General features: G+C 45.7%; 1 long non-coding RNA gene across 1 annotated transcript; it reads left to right on the top strand.

Annotated features, from left to right (window-relative positions):
* The first annotated feature begins 8,840 nt into the window (after positions 1–8,840).
* On the top strand, positions 8,841–9,523 carry LOC146833770 (uncharacterized). Its single transcript, XR_014960269.1, has 3 exons — positions 8,841–8,911; positions 9,233–9,322; positions 9,431–9,523. It is a non-coding gene; the product is annotated as an uncharacterized LOC146833770 (long non-coding RNA).
* The last annotated feature ends 7,313 nt before the right edge of the window (positions 9,524–16,836 follow it).

The following is a 16,836-nucleotide window of genomic DNA, read 5'->3' as shown; positions in this document are numbered from 1 at the left end:
TTCAGCACGAGCACTTATAGCCTCCTTTCTCGCTGATCGAAGATCCACTGTATCCATGGATGGTTTTAACTCAAATCCCTACACCCTTCCATGTGGTGTACCGCAAGGTAGCTCATTGAGCCCTACACTATTCAACATATACGTCTCTGAACTGGCACCCCTTATTCGGGATTTTGGTTTCAGTCTGACCACCTATGCCGATGACACTCAGATTGTGGTGGCAGCCTCCAAATCTCAACAGTCTCCGGCTCCGCAGTTCAGGAATTGCATGAGCGCAATTAATAAGTGGATGACAGCACACTGCCTGAGGCTCAACTCCAGTAAAACGGAAGTTCTTATCTTCGGCAGTATACAGCCCCCTTGGAATGATCTGTGGTGGCCTGTCGAGTTGGGCTCCCCGCCCAATCCGGTGGTTAAGGCAAAGAACCTGGGTGTGCTTATGGATGCTAAACTCACCTTCCATCACCACACAAATGCGGTAGTGTCGGCATCGCATTTTCTTATTAAAAAAATTAGGAAAATCTTTCCTTTCATCCCCGATCACACCAAGAGAACAGTAGTCTCTTGCCTTATCTCATCCAGACTGGACTATTGCAGTGGTCTTTTCCTTAACGCCCAGAAGCAACATCTGCATAAACTACAGATGATTCAGAACTCAGCAGCTCGTCTCATACTGGATATCCCTAAACATCATTCTGTCTCCAATGAAATCCGCAATCTTCACTGGCTTCCTGTACCCCAGCGTATCGATTTCAAAGCCCTGTGTATTGTCTTTAAGGCCTTGCATGGTATTGGTCCGTCTTTCTTGCAGGATCATTTGTCTTGGTATTGTCCCACCAGACAGCTGAGGTCCACTGGAGCCCGATTACTTGCTGTTCCAAGAATCTTCAAAGCCCACTGGGGTGGACGCAGTTTCTTTTATGGAGCGTATAAATTGTGGAACACTCTTCCTTTTTCCCTCAGAAATGCTAGCTCCTTGACGATTTTTAGGAAACAACTGAAAACTTGGCTCTTTCAGCATTAGGGGCAAGGTAGTCTCGTGTCACTGTTATGTCTAGCGCCAAGACACCCCCGGGTATATGTGCGCTCTATAAATTCCTGTAACATAACATAACATAACATAACATGGCAAAATTGATGATGTGCCAAAACATGTGGAAAATACATGAAAGCAAGGAATGCACAATAATAAGGGGCACCCATGCATTTTCCCAAGCACCTGTGCCATTTTTGCTGCCCAGCACCAAAGCAGACACCATTGCACCATAGTGCAAGGGTGCCTGTGTTGGCGCTAGGCAGCTAAATATAGGACAGGTGCATTTGGACAAGTGCTTGGGAAAATGCAGGGGTGCCCTGTAGCATTGTACAGATGGAACATCCTTGCATTCTGAAAATGTTGGAGTGCAGTGCAGTAGATTTTTCTGCAGCTCAGTGCTACAACATCTTCTCATGAATATGCCCCATTGTGGGAGAGGTAATATCCATGTCATGCACACCCAGAGTGGGATCAATAACCTACCAAACCAGTCATCACAAAAACTCATTTGGGGATCAAGCATACATGGACTAAGGCACTCACTTGTGTCGTGGGGGGGTCCTTGAAAGAATCAACGTCCCCTTGTGTGAACAATGGCCATCTAGCCGTAACAAAGGCAATAGGAGTAATGATCAGTCATCATGTAGAACATGTATTATGTGTTGGTTTCAACTCATCTACACGCAACAACTAGTATTTCAACCATGTGTAGGTTTATGTTGCATAGAGGAAGGGGTGTGAAATGACTGACTCACACACAACACATACTCAATGCAGGATTATGTAGTAGAAGACAATCTGGAAAAAAAATAGGTGCTTCTCTTGTGACTACACTTTGAGAGTGGCAGTCACCTCAAACATTGCTTAACCACCTAATGACAACTGAGTGTCAGAAGACACCAAACCTAGATCACTTGTATGTCAGAGACTGCAAGGTGGTGTTGTTTCCATCTCAGCAGCACATCAGACTCTGAGACATCAGTCTACCATTTGTCCTCACATACTTGAATGCATGTAAACAATCACCATATTGCCAACGGTGGACTATTTTTATGTGCTCGGCTGGCATAGCCTCATGTCAATTAATGAAAACGTGGTGCAGTGCCTCTTAGCATGGCGTGGGCCACATTGTAAATATAGCCCTTTCCACTGCAGTCCACTAGAGCAAAGGGGCATGCAATGGGTTTTGGGGCTGTGCATACAAACACAAGACCCATATTGTTTGGCGCTGACCCAGATTAGCAAGTCGGTGGCTAACTCAGTCCTAACAACTCTAAGTGGGAGGTGTTAGAGTGGACCTACAAGGGCTAATATTTACATTCCTACATGTAATGTGCTCTACATATGCATACTTCATCTTCATTCTGCAGCACAAATAGAAGCATGGATTCGCAGTGAGCTATAGTTTTTATGCAGGAAGGTGTCCGTTCCTACACATCAAAAATCATTGCAAAACGGTGAGTCGCAAAATCTATGTGTGCGGCATGAAATAGCACACATAGAAGTCACAAAGCACCATTACCAATTGTCTATGTGCAGGAAGGGACACCTACCTGCTAATGAACTATCTTTTTCTTCACCAAAGTCACCCGTGCACAATGGTGAAAGAGTGCCTGCATTGGCGCTAGGCAGTCAAATTTTGTGCCAGTGCTAGGGGAAATGCAGGGGTGTACCGCATGAGCCTAACATTTGCGCATCCAGGCATTTGGAAACTGTCAGAGCGTGGCGTTAGCAAATGAGGATTAACGCCACGCACAGACAGATTCCTTGCACATATGATCCATGGAGTCATCAGCCTGTTTCCAACCTAACATGTCAACTTTGAATAATATTATTTACCTGGAAAACACAGTGTGAAGGCAGAAAATAGGAGAAAGGGGAGAGGATGTAGCCTAATGTCTAGAGCCATCAACCATGAAGCTGGGGAAAAGGGTTCAATCCTCAGCAGGGACGCTCAACATCCTGTGATTCTGGACAAATCACTTAATCTCCACGTGCCTAACAAAAAAATTAATGTGTCCATCTGTAACGCAAGTGGTGCTCATGTAAAGTGCTCTGATACCTTTGGGTCAAGTTTGCGCTATATAAAACTCCCACTAAATAAATAAATAATGTTCATTTACTTGCTACCTTGCCTGCCAACAAGGTTTCCCAGGTTGTCCAAGATGTCGCCCTCCCACCCAACTCAATCCTGCCACCGATGTTTCAGTTGTCGGACAGTCCTGTCCGCACCAAAGATTCTTAGCATGTGTCTGCAGATGCAGTCCCATCGCAATTTCCGGAGCATCACATCATAGCCCTTGAGGACCCGACTCCCACTCTCAATCATATTGGGGAGGTAGAATTTAACCAGCCAGAGGAAAAGCCCCAGATGCTTCCTCCGACTTCCTCCGGCATCCTCCCAGGCCTGTCTTCCCCACAGTCAGAAACCCACTATAAAAAGAAAACCCAACCTAAAGTAACAATAACGAACTAAAACTTAACTGTATACCCAGTAGACAGACACCAGACAAAACAAGAGTAAAAACACAAAAAACATGACAAATACTGACAGAGGACTTGACAGGGACAGTAGGGACAGGAGACTAGACACCACAAGTAGACTTTAGCCACACAGATCAAGCACACTCCTCCAAAGACAACCACACAGCTCAAAGGACACTAACAGTGTGGGCAAAAGTGAAGGTGAAAGTGTACAGCATACTTCCTGGGGAACAGGATGCATTCTGACATCACATCATGTGCTTTTTCAGCACTTTTTGGGAGTTAGCGTGGATTTACTAGACGCTAAAGGTTTAGAGGGTAATTTCCATTGACAACTCATGTACTTTGTGAGTTTTGTGTAAAGTGGCTCTGACAAACTTCATGCTAACGTAAAATGCGCGGGAAAAATTGTCACTAAGTGGTATTTGACCTTTACTTGTACCATTATTTTCTCTGTTGAATGCCTGGCAATGGTTTATGGCTATGGCATGTGACATATGTTGTGTATGTGGTTTTTTTTGGTCATATGTCTTTCCTTTAAAAAGTGTATGGGCTATTACCATGCAAACATTCACAGAGTCATGCTGCGCCATACGTCAAAATGTTTAAATGGCAATGCATGCATTTGTACAAGTCATACAGTTTTCCATATGTTGTATGTGTGTCTATATATGTGTCAAGTATGTGCCCCATTCCAGTAAGGTGTGTACCACTGTCATGGGGTTGAGGCACACACATATGTGTCAACCAAGCATTTACTACTTGTTCCAAAGATTTGTGGTCACAAGTAGTAAAAATCCCTTTTGATATTGCTTTGGTTGTGTTAAAGATATCCGCATACTTACAGAGTGGTGCGAAGACACTTAATGTGCTTTACACCACCTCGTCCATTTTTGTCTTATCACAGCAGTAACCTACATTGACGTGGGGTGAAATTGGTGTTGTGTTGGTAATTCCAACACAACATCCATGACTTTTGATTCAAGTCCAAATTCACAGGTCTGGGGCTGTGTCAACTTCGACAACCAAGAAAATGCAATGTTAGACAGGCAAGACTAGGAGACATGTACTGAGTACTTGTGCATTTCCACTGTTTAGAATATTTTCTGTTCTGGAAGGAGTCCCTTTATGCACACAAAAATACAAACATGCAGCATATTGACTCTTTCTACATGGCACAAGGGTGGCTGCACTGGCACTGCCCAGATTTGTTTGCACCACTGCAAAGGCACGCACAGGGATGCCCCATAAATATGGTACATATGACTTGCCCCTGTGTGTTGAGACAAGATAAAGCACCATGTTATAAATTAATGCACAACACCTGCCTCAGACCTTTCCTCATAGATTACCTCTAACAATTCTGAAGCTGAATTTGCAGTCTCAATGTGTGCAACAGCATGCATTACACAATTGATGAGCAAACTAGGAGGAACATGCAATGCTTTAGACTCGTATCACCCTTCTTAAGCATCCTTTTCAGAGCCCTTACATATTTTGGCACAGCTTCAGATTAAACACTTGGTTCCGCAACATGAGGCCATGTATGTTGCAGCAGAAGGCCCACTGCAACACCCTTTGCACACCCCTTTAACACTATGTGCAGCATGTGCAGATGCCTAACTTTCAATGCAACATTCAGTCATGTTACGTGGCTTGATCCCACTTTGAAAAACAGGAGAAGGGGAGTTTGCCATCAGTACATCACTAAAAGTGATGTTCTGTAGGTGGTATCCCCTGGTACATGTACCCCTAAGTAGTTTCAACACATTAGACATGTCCTTATACATTTGAAGATTTGTGTCATGCATGCTATAGCAAACGTTGCTTAGGTCCCACTATGTGGGCCCATATGTGCATGAATGTGTGAAGAGATGGTGGCATAGGATGATGTAACAACCATATGATAATTGTGTGTGTTCATGAGTGTTAATCAAATATCTGGTGACATACAACAGTATGTGACAGGACTATTTACTAGGTGTACATGCTCTTATTTATGTTCAATTATGCTTGTAAATAGAGTGGCATGTTGACAGGTGTAGTGCAAAGAAATACCTAGATCACATCCATTGACCTAACAATGTTTCAATTTGGTGTGTAGCATTTACTAGCTAGGTGATAGCTCTTCATTGTGGTACCAATCGCTTTTAGAAATTTCTGAGCACACTGGATTTGCCTTTGAGGGTGTAAAAAGTTGTATGTCACCTTGCATGTATTGGCCATGCTTGTTGGGATCCCTAACGCACTCTACTCCTGAGACTTTCATCATTTTTTGGAGAGTTTTGGACACACAGTAAGTGTGATCTGAGGAGGATAGCAGCTTTTGTCTAAATTGATTGCCATAGCACGATCATGGTGGTGGGCATAGGACATCCACACATTGTTATCATTGAATTGGTACCCTATTTGGTCTACGTACACATTAGTGAACACAATTGCTTAATCTGTTATCACATGGCACATGCCAGTGTTTGTGCTGTGTGTTGTAAGTCAATTTTAGGTTGGTACAGTGTGGACAGATGAGTCAAACACAGTGTTTGCATTTCAAGACATTTACCAACCTATAGTTACATCGACCCATGTCTAAGGTATGGGTAAGTATCACCTGCAAGACCGGACATTATGTGTATCGTTGGTGTGAGATGTTGTCCTTCCACTGTATTGATGCAACAGTTGGCATTGGGACCTTATCCTTTTCGTCTTCATCCTCCCCACCTTCCAGGTGATCCTGCTCACCATTGTGATGTAGCAATTGGACTTTTGTCCACACACATATTTTCTGTGTGATAAAGCACACCAAGATGCCTTCAGACACCATTGGCAGTGAGAAGAGCAGTCTGCCCCCAGATACATCTGTGCATCAGAAGCAGAATACCTTGGCTCCTACACTCATGCAAGATGGACCTGGTGCTACCTAGGGCACAACACTCCATGCACATAGTTTTTCCCAATAGTGCTCCATCTGCTTTTTGTAGTTGGCATGGACTAAACATTAAATGATACCAAGTTAGGTCATAGGCAGTGTCACACACTCTACTAGGTGATTGGTCTGTATGACTGAATTAAGGGGTATGAACTACAGTATGCCAGAAGTGTAATATTCAAATATGATTAATGAAGCTTACAATATGTTGGTTATGTGATTGTTTTTTTATGTTCCTAATCCTGAAATAAATAAGTCGATATTTATAGATGATTGTTGAATTGTTGTGTCATTACGTGAAGAAATTGTTTATGATGGCCTCCCTCCTCTGGGTTGCTGCGGCTGTACTTTCAGGTTGCCTTTGGTCCTCCTCTTCTTCCTCTTCATCTTCAGGATTTTCCTGATCCACATTGTCATCAGGCAAAGGTGTATCAGTCCGGACATATATGTTGTGTAGTATCCAACATACCGGAATAATTCTGCTCACCAGGGGTGGTGAATACAACAGTCTCCCACCAGATATGTCCAGGCACCTAAAACATGATTTTAGGACACCAAAGGACCTTTCAAATATGAAACCGATGGGGCCACGTGCAACATTGTTGCCCCTCTGTGCCTGCATCTGCGGATTTTTTTAACGGTGTCATCACCCATTGTATGAGTTCATAGCCTTGGTCAGCTGTAAATGAAAATGGTGAAAAAGGTACATTAGTCTATAATCATGATGGAGTTGGGGAAAAGTACATTAGTCAGCATTGTGTCCAGTGTCCAACTTTCTAACTTCACCTTGCACATGGTCTAGTACATGCCATTAAACAGCATCTAAAACATACCAGTGTCAATTGGTTACAGCTTACACATTACATCACAGCCATTTGTGTTGTCCCATGTGATATCTGTTTTTTGATAATCAGAAAAGTGCCAATGCCTTGTAGGATCTGATTAGTAAACACTGTAAATGTGTACTTAAGGATCTCTCAGACAATTGTCTAACATGCTTCATTTTTTTGGAGGTATGGGTACCATTCCAAATCCTCATCCTTACAATTACATGGCACATGACAGTAGCTGTAGGAGTTACATCCTTCTGGCAAAATGTTTGCAGGGTAATTTTTTAGGGATCCACAGGTTTCAAGGTGTCAGGCATGGCCATGACAGTGGATGTATGTGACCCCGTGCAATGTTTAGCAACACATGTTAGTGCACAATGTCCATTGTAGGGACACTATACATGAGTTAGTGACTTTATGTTGTACTTTTGCATTATATGGGCCTCATTTTTGCGCCACCAGTACGTGACTTTTTTTCCTTTCCGGTGGCGTAATCTGCCCCGGCATATTTACACGGCTACGAAAAGCCACTTTACGTGGCTTTTCCTGGCTTGTATATATGTGCCCCTTTCACGCAGCGCTTTGCATGAAAGGGGCATTCCATGGGTACTGCTGTGGTTGTTCACCCGCAATGGCTATCAGATATCAGCCAAGAACATGTTCAATTGTAAACCACCAATGTGATTTACCTTTTAGTGTGTCCCTGTGGTTTGGTTCTATATGGGTGAAACCTCACGAGCCTTCCATGTCCGGCACTCAGAACATCGCTCAGCGATACACACAGCCAAACCCAATGCCCCTCTTGTTTAACACTTTCTAGAACATAAACATACCGCGAATGATGTACGGTGGTTCATCATGGAAAAAACTAAAATCACTCCAGGAGAAAGAAGTGACGCTGTTCACAAGAAATGTGAAGTTTTGGGGATTTTTGTCCTAGATACAGTGAAACGGGGTCTCAACAGTGATATACCATGGGCAAATGCCATCTGTTACTGTTGATATAATGTGTTACTATCTTCTCAAATGTATCGTATGGTCTTTTTGTAGTCACTTTTCTTGGACATTTCATTGCATGTTTAGCGTGCTATATGTGATGCCAGTATACATATGGCATATATTTTATCTACATGTATTGATCTATTTTTCTAGATTTTAGGTTTAACTTCAATAATATATATATATATTTGAGTAATCAGTTGAATTTAAATAGGGTTCTTGCCTATCAGAAAAATTATAAGACGATGCCGGATTTATTTGGCACTACCTCGCATTTTATGAGTGGGTCACATTTTATGGTAACCAACTAGACAGACCATATTAATATAAAGGAGATATTTTGATATCCCTTTGCAGAGTATTCTTCATTCACTAAAACTCAATATACATATATGTGTCTCGCCATTGAACTCTCGACCATCGCGTCTTTCTTTTCTGTCTTTTTTGACTCTTCTATTTTCATTACAGGTGTCTGTCTGCGTATGACGTCCTCACGTTTTTTACGTACGTTGTTGCGTTACGCGGGATTGCCATCCGTTTGAGTCCATCAAAACGCGTATAAATATACGTACTATTGCCTGGCTATTTTGCACCCGGGGAGTATGCCACGATAGGAGACAACCTTATTTTGGTGAGGTAAGGAATGCTGGCCCGAGCCATATCTTCCATTTTGATCTGTCATCATCACATATGTAGGGCCCCTCGCTTTATTTAATTTCTTCGAGCCGGTGGCGCTTCGAGCATTCTGTATATGTGTTTGCTTCGTTTAACAAACACAAAGCGTGCGATACGTGCTCATTCATTTATTTATCATGTATTCCCATTATACAATACATAGATATTAGCGCCCCATTGATGTTCTAGTTTATCGCAATTGATATGATTAAGACCTTCTTTCGAAATATAGATGAGTTTATTTATTATTTATTTTTTCTTTCCTCTTGGTGTCACCCTCAGATAGTTGTCTCCCACTCGGATTTGATCTCTCGACTATGAGGTAACATACCATCCAGTAGACCATCTTGGGCAGAGTAACATATACATAAGGTACCTTCATTATTTTCACATATTCTGCAATTTATATATGTCTATAATATATGGTAGAAGTTTCTTCGATATCTGTATTTAGGATACCTTCCTTTTCCTGTTTTACAGAGCCTCTCTATTTTACAATACAGATTCATTTTCACTTGGAAGGCTTCATTGTGGCCCCTGTGGACGACTTGATAGAACTTGTTTAGTTGAAACCCATTACATAAAAGTTTTTAGGTAAGGTCTTCGTCATTTGTAGGTACTTCAGGGCCTCCAGACATAAGAACAAGCTCCTACATGGCAGTTCAATGTTTTACAACTTATACCTTATGTGTTTTTTTCTTTACTTACAGTATCATTTGTTCTTCTCCAATGAATCCTTCATTTCTTTAAACAATTCTATGTACGCCAATTGCATCAAAAATAGGTACTTTGAACGAGATGGACAGATGCATGCTAGCGGAGACCGCAGTTTTTAAGGCTCGGGGATGCCCCAAGAAGTGGGATAGGAAATGGTCGCATTAGAATGCATACCGAGGGAATCCATGTGTATCGCCTACTGTCGAAATAGAAATGAATAAGCAGTCGGAAAGGGGGCGGGGGGTAATGACATGTACTGAGAATTAATGACTGTCCCTTACTATGTCTATATATCCTGGTTCTGTCGTTCATTTATGTATGCATGGCTGAAACTAAAATCCAATAAAAATAAGTTTAAAAAAAACAAAAAATAGGTAATTTGAATTTATGATTAAACCAATTATCCTTGGTAATTATATCATAATAAAGAATATAACTCTCCTTACTCTTTCTTTTGCATGATAGGCAATTGATTTACTTCGGATACTAATATCCTAGTTTTGGGCCCCTTTCTCTCTTTTTGCTGTTATATCAATTTAGGTAAGCATTCCATTAAGTAAATCCACTTGTATCGTCATCTCGACTTCTGATTAGGAATCTTTGCTTACTTTTCTGTATCCTATCTATGCTTCACTCTCTGGGGCCGATTCCAATCCTGGAAAAAGGCTGTACGAATCACTGTACGGAGCGTTTTCTCCGTACTACTCGTACCCGGTAAACTTTTCTTACAACCTAGGAAGTACGATTCGTACAGAAAGCCTTTTTCTGTACGAATCGTACAAAAGAACATACGGCCAAAAAAAAACAACGATTCTGATCCCGAACAGCTTGTACGCGACGTCCGGACTTATTTAAGCAGCGGTTTCCGGCCCAGCAAGTACGAATCGTCCCTACGGCACTCCGTACGGCTCTTTTCTTACGGGAGCCAAACACAGCCGGAAAAGCAGAGTCCTACGCGAACCGCTACGCAACGGAGCCCCGGTACGCGATGTACACGCCATGAACCCCATCGTACGTGTCATCCCGGTCCTCTTGGCCTACGACCTGGTGCACCGGACCCGACGCAAACGCCGCAGAAGGTGAGAACAACACCCAGGGGACAGGGTGGGGGTGAGGGGCAGGAAACATACCCCATACCCAAAGCCAAACCTATAATATGGAGCCCATACATTACCACCAGGGTCTGGTCACTTGGGGGAGGTGTCCAGCAACCCCTGCGTACCGCAACAACGGAAGTGGACATGTACGGTGCGTTGCACACGTACCCCTACGGCACCATGGGAATAGTGATACGGACTGTACACACGCAATGAATACGTGGGTACGGTGCGTTGCACACGCACTCCTACGGCACCAGTAGAACAGCGATATGGACCGTACACACGCAATGAATGCGTGGGTACGGTGCGTTGCACACGTACTCCTACGGCACCAGTAGAACAGTGATACGGACCGTACACACGCAATGAATGCGTGGGTATGGTGCGTTGTACACGTACTCCTACGGCACCAGTAGAACAGCGATACGGACTGTACACACGCAATGAATGTGTGGGTACGGTGCGTTGCATATGTACTCCTACGGCACCAGTAGAACAGCGATAAGGACCGTACACACGCAATCAATGCGTGGGTACGGTGCATTGCACACGTACTCCTACGGCACCAGTAGAACAGCGATACGGACCGTACACACGCAATGAATGCGTGGGTACAGTGCGTTGCACACGTACGCCTATGGCACCAGTAGAACAGCGATACGGACCGTACACACGCAATGAATGCGTGGGTACGGTGTGTTGCACACGTACCCCATTACGGCACCAGTACATTTGGGCTACGAGGCGTACACACGCCAGAAATGTGGGCTTACGGACTGGCCCTGCATGTTACCTTCATATTGGTGTGTGTGTAGGTCCAGGCCAGCAGTGTACTGCTCCAAGGGGGTGGGTGGGTGGGTGGGTGCAGAGGATTCCCAGCAGTGGACAGAGATATGGGTGTGGGTGCAGAGGACTCCCAGCAGTGGACAGAGACATGGGGGTGGGTGCAGAGTACTCCCAGCAGTGGACAGAGACATGGGGGTGGGTGCAGAAGACTCTCAGCAGTGGACAGAGACATGGGGGTGGGTACAGAGGACTCCCAGCAGTGGACAGAGATATGGGGGTGGGTGCAGAGGACTCACAGAAGTGGACAGAGATATGGGGGTGGGTGCATATGACTACCAGCAGTGGCCTCTAATATGAGGGGTGGGTGCAGAGGACTCCCAGCAGTGGACAGAGACATGGGGGTGGGTGCATATGACTACCAGCAGTGGCCTGCAATATGAGGGGTGGGTGCAGAGGACTCCCAGCAGTGGACAGAGACATGGAGGTGGGTGCAGAGGACTCCCTGCAGTGGACAGAGACATGGGGGTGGGTGAAGAGGACTCCCAGCAGTGGACAGAGACATGGGGGTGGGTGCAGAGGACTCCCAGCAGTGGACAGAGATATGGGGATGGGTGCAGAGGACTCCCAGCTGTGGACAGAGATATGGGGGGTGTGTACATCATTATCAGATGACCACACCTACATGGTGGTATGGACGCATCCCTAACTTTGGACTATGATGATAGTGCTATAACAACACATCACTGACAGCAGTGTCCCACTCCCAGGAGGATGGATGTCTTTCACACACTGCATGACACACCAAATGTGGGTGTGAGGACATATAACACATGCATACCCACCCATGGCGGATGCAGCACATTACACACCCTGATATCATGCCACCAGACTGTATAGTCATGTAACTGCCTACAAAACTAAGATAGCCAAAGGGAACACACACTGTCACGCACATCCCAGGAGTGATCGGAATGTCCAGGTGCTGGTTCAGCCACCAAGATGTTGTCTCTCATGGAAGGAATAGGGTGGAATTCCCCTAGATACAATGCCTACAATTGTGATTCAGGTGCCCAAATACCCTGCATAACAAGTACCATTTGTGTGGTAGGTCGTGATTACACACATGCATAGTGCTGAAAAGGTGGAATTTGTCCCTAAAGGCATTCCTACATACTCAAAACACAAGTACAGTGACTAGCAAGGATGGCACAGACGATTCAGCAGGAGACATTGGTGAGCAGGCATGGCCATTGTTGAAGGGATCCGTCACCAACAAAGGAAATGTTAACACAGGTCAGCAATAGTGCAACTCTTTGCAGGTAAGATGTCAGGTGCCACAGAGGAAGGAACACTCCTTGGGACAATGTCTCAAAACAAAATGAACACACACTACCAATGATTCTTTGCAGACACATTGTGATGGCACACAGATACCATGGTCCACCTCATGACCATCATACAAAAACATTTCTCAGAACCCTAACACATTACCAGAACACCAACTCCAGGAGCCTCATCACCAACATCAAGTACCTGAAATGCAATAGTGTTGAAAGTAAAAAAAAAGGCGTTATTCAGCACAAAACAAAAAGTTAAACATATCGAATATTTACAAAGGCCAATGGCCAGTCCATAATTCAAGTCCAAGGGTGGACGTAGGGGACCCCGTCTACCACTAGCTTGCCTGCACAAAGGAACCTCAAGGTTTGTCGACCGGGTGGGGCATCATCTGTGGCAGGACCAGGCACCACAGGGACAGGAGGGGGAAGGGTAGGTGTGCTGGGTGCAGGGGTGGACGTCTCCACCACAGGGGGTGGGGCAGCGCCGAAGGTGGAGGCGAGCTCGGCGCTGCACACTGCTGCTAGGACGTCCGTCCTAACCCCTGCACCTGAGGATTCCCCAAGGTCAACGGAGGGTGTGGTGGGAGAGGGATGGGGTGCAGCGCTCTTGGTGGAGGGGGTGGACATGGTGGGGGACTCAACTCCCGTGCCCGTGGACTTCCTCGCCCGCTTGTGGGGTGGTGGCTCAGTGGGGGCGAGGTCCAGCTCACCCATAAAGAGCTGCTTGGGTGAGCGTTTGGCAGGGGAGCTAAGGGGAGTGGTTTTGGAGGGACAGGGTTGTGAGGACTGCGGACTGTGACTGTGGCTGCGTGTATGTTGTCTGTCCCCAGACCCTGTGGGTGTGCCTGCATCCCCCTGAGTGTGCGTACCAGGAGGTGTGTGCTTTGCCTTACTTGGGGGTGTGCTGGATGTGTCTGGTGGGGTGCGTGCCCGTGACTGTCTGGGTGTGCGATGGGCAGGCATGGGAGAGGGAAGTGTGGATGGGTCTGGTGTAGGGGGGGATGGAGCGCTGCAGGAGAGTAACTGCTTCCATCAGGGAAGAGTCCATGGACCGCAGAATCCTGCATTGGTCAGACATCGTTGCTGACATGCCCTCCATGAACGACACCATCTGTGTGAGCAGTTTAGTGTGTCCATGGAGGACATTCAGCACCGATGCCTGCCCAACCTGCAAATGCTGCAGGATGTCCACAGACTCTTCACTGAGGGCAGCAGGGGTGACAGGGGCAGGGGGTGCGGTGCCTGGGCCGAAGGAGACATGGTGGGCCTTTGCACGGACAGAAGGAACGGGAGCAACTGGGAGGGCGGAGATGGTAACGGAGGAGGCGGGGGCAGATGTGGGGATGCTGCCAGGTGGTGTTGCAGCCTCCGCCTCCTCGAGGAGGTCAGCGTCGGACCCGTGGGCGTCGTAGCTGCTATCGCCTCCAGACAGGTCCTCCGACTGACTCCCTTCACCCTCCGTGCCACTGGCTCCTTCTGACTCCACAGCACTGGCGGCACTGTCGCTGGGTCCCTCCTCCAATTCCGTGCAGGTGTCTCCCTCTGTTGCGGATGATGATGCTGTGGGCAAGGAGAAGAAACCAAAATGCATCAGTCACCTGTATACATCTGACACATGAGCACAAAAACAATAGGTCACAGTGCATATCAGGCAATGCATCATGAGTAACAGCTAGATTACTCTGCACATATGTAAGCCCTGTACTGCCCAGTTAGTAGACCCACTATGCCACTTGGACACCAGGAAAAAAAATAACACACCAGGCCAAAACTTGAATGAGAAATACACTGAGAAGCTAGTGTCTGTGAACCGGTGAGCACAGCAATACAATGAAGTCGTACCACCTCTTGTTTACCCTGAAAGAAACAGTAGGGGTGCACCCAAGGTAAACTAACACATCTCAATACTCAATGTGTCACCACACTCAGAGACCTGTAAGTACTTTGGAACACAAAATGAAAAAATGTTGGTACCTTGGGACTCACAATACTTTACACAATCGACATGTTTTGAATGTGCCAATTCGCCATTTTGTGAAAAGAACACTCATGTGCCTGTGTGAAATATGTCTCACAAGGCAGTGCACACAAAACTACATTTACACTGTCATTGAAGAAGCTGGCACCTTTTCTAAGAAGCCACTGTTAGAAATAAATGGTGTTGCCGAAAGTACATATACATGGGCCCACGGAGGTATTGATGTCTTGAGACTCGTTAGTTTGTATCACCAACAACAAAGGAGTCTCACCAAATCAAGACCACTGTGGGAACATGTATATGGAGAATCAGCAACACCATTTAATTCTAACAGTGGCTTCTTTGAAAAGGTGCCAGCGTGGTCCATGAAAGTGGAAATGTCGTTTGGTGTGCACTTCCTTGGCAGACATCTTTCATGCAGGCACATCAGTGTTCTTAACACAGATCATCAAATTACCACATTTAAAACATGAAGAACTGTTGACAAGTGCTGTGAGTGCCAAGGTACAATTTATTTAGAGTAACAACTTGAATTATGTTAGTTGTCACATGGCCATCCGGCACCTGATTACACAGTTGGCTACACATATGACCTACTGCCTGTCATCTGGAGTGGCACACATGTCCACACCCAGGACAATGCATAAGCTAATGGGCCTGCAATTTGTTAGTAAAAAAGCATAGCTGTACTATGGAGACACCCTCATGGCAAGCCGGAATGTACACACAGATGTCAGCACACAAAGTCCAAACTACGTTGCATCTGAACCACACACATGTGATAAAAATGTATGAGCAGGAATCATGTTTTTAAAAAACTGACACAGGCTGCAAAGCACGAACATTAAGCACTGGCCAGCATCACAGGGGCACTGCACGGTGATTCTTTGTACAGCCAATTCTCACACACAGGTCAGACCTGGCAAGGAAAAATCAGGGTTGCCCATGTAGGCCTCTCCCGCACAACCACCCATACCTGAGTCAATGTGATTGATACAGATCAAGAAGTGACAACTCTTATTCAGGGTTACAAAAACTGTGCAGCAAAAATTGCTACATTTACACAACATCACCTCGTGGGGCTGTCAACACATATTTGTGACAAACAACCATCAACAGATTGTTGTGAATAGCCACACAGGCACTGCCCAGTGTGAGTATGCACAAGCAAAATGGTGTATCCCTGTCCAGTGGACACATGTAGCACACATTTGAAAAATACAAACTAGGCCAGGGAACAATGACACAGAGGTAGGCCTATGCTGAACCCACAGAGAATGTGCACAGTGTTGGATGACACACATGATTAGGAGACCAGGGTGTCTCAGGGGACTGTAGTGGGCACACTGCTCCGTGTTCCTGGAATGAGCTGACTGTACCATGATCAACCGTCATGGCACTATGCATATCTCCCACTCATGCACATCATGTCTGAGGCCACAACATTGGTCATGCATGGTGCAAGGGTGTTCAGTTGAAACCTCACACTCCTATGTTGAGACTCATCATCAGTGCCAACAAATATGGACCCCCCACATAGTGAACAGGTGATGGCACAGGCAAGGTACCAACAGAAGTCACAGACCACCCTCCCACATGATGCAGAAAGCAATGTGCACTTAGATTTACTGGCACCCTAGATGACCATGTGCAAATGTGATTACACACAGACCAGGGGACACATGTCAAGGAGGGGAAGTGATGAAAAAGAGCACCAGGTGACATTGGGGAACAGAAAATGCACTGCACATATAAACTCTGGGAGTGTATCCAGGCTACAGATCACTTCCAAAGCTGGTGACACATAACACAACAAACAGCCATGTACCTACCCCCTCCTTGCTGCAGTCTCTCCAGTAACTGCCTAGCGAGGTCAGGGAAGACCACCGCCAGGACACGGCTCATGTGGGGGGTCAGGCGTCGGCGGCCGCCGTGGGGGAGAGGAGTGTCAAGCCCCAGCTGGAC

This window comes from Triturus cristatus, chromosome 4_2, assembly GCF_964204655.1.
Source record: "Triturus cristatus chromosome 4_2, aTriCri1.1, whole genome shotgun sequence".
Lineage (NCBI taxonomy): Eukaryota > Metazoa > Chordata > Amphibia > Caudata > Salamandridae > Triturus > Triturus cristatus.
This window is presented reverse-complemented; position numbering and strand designations above follow the sequence as displayed.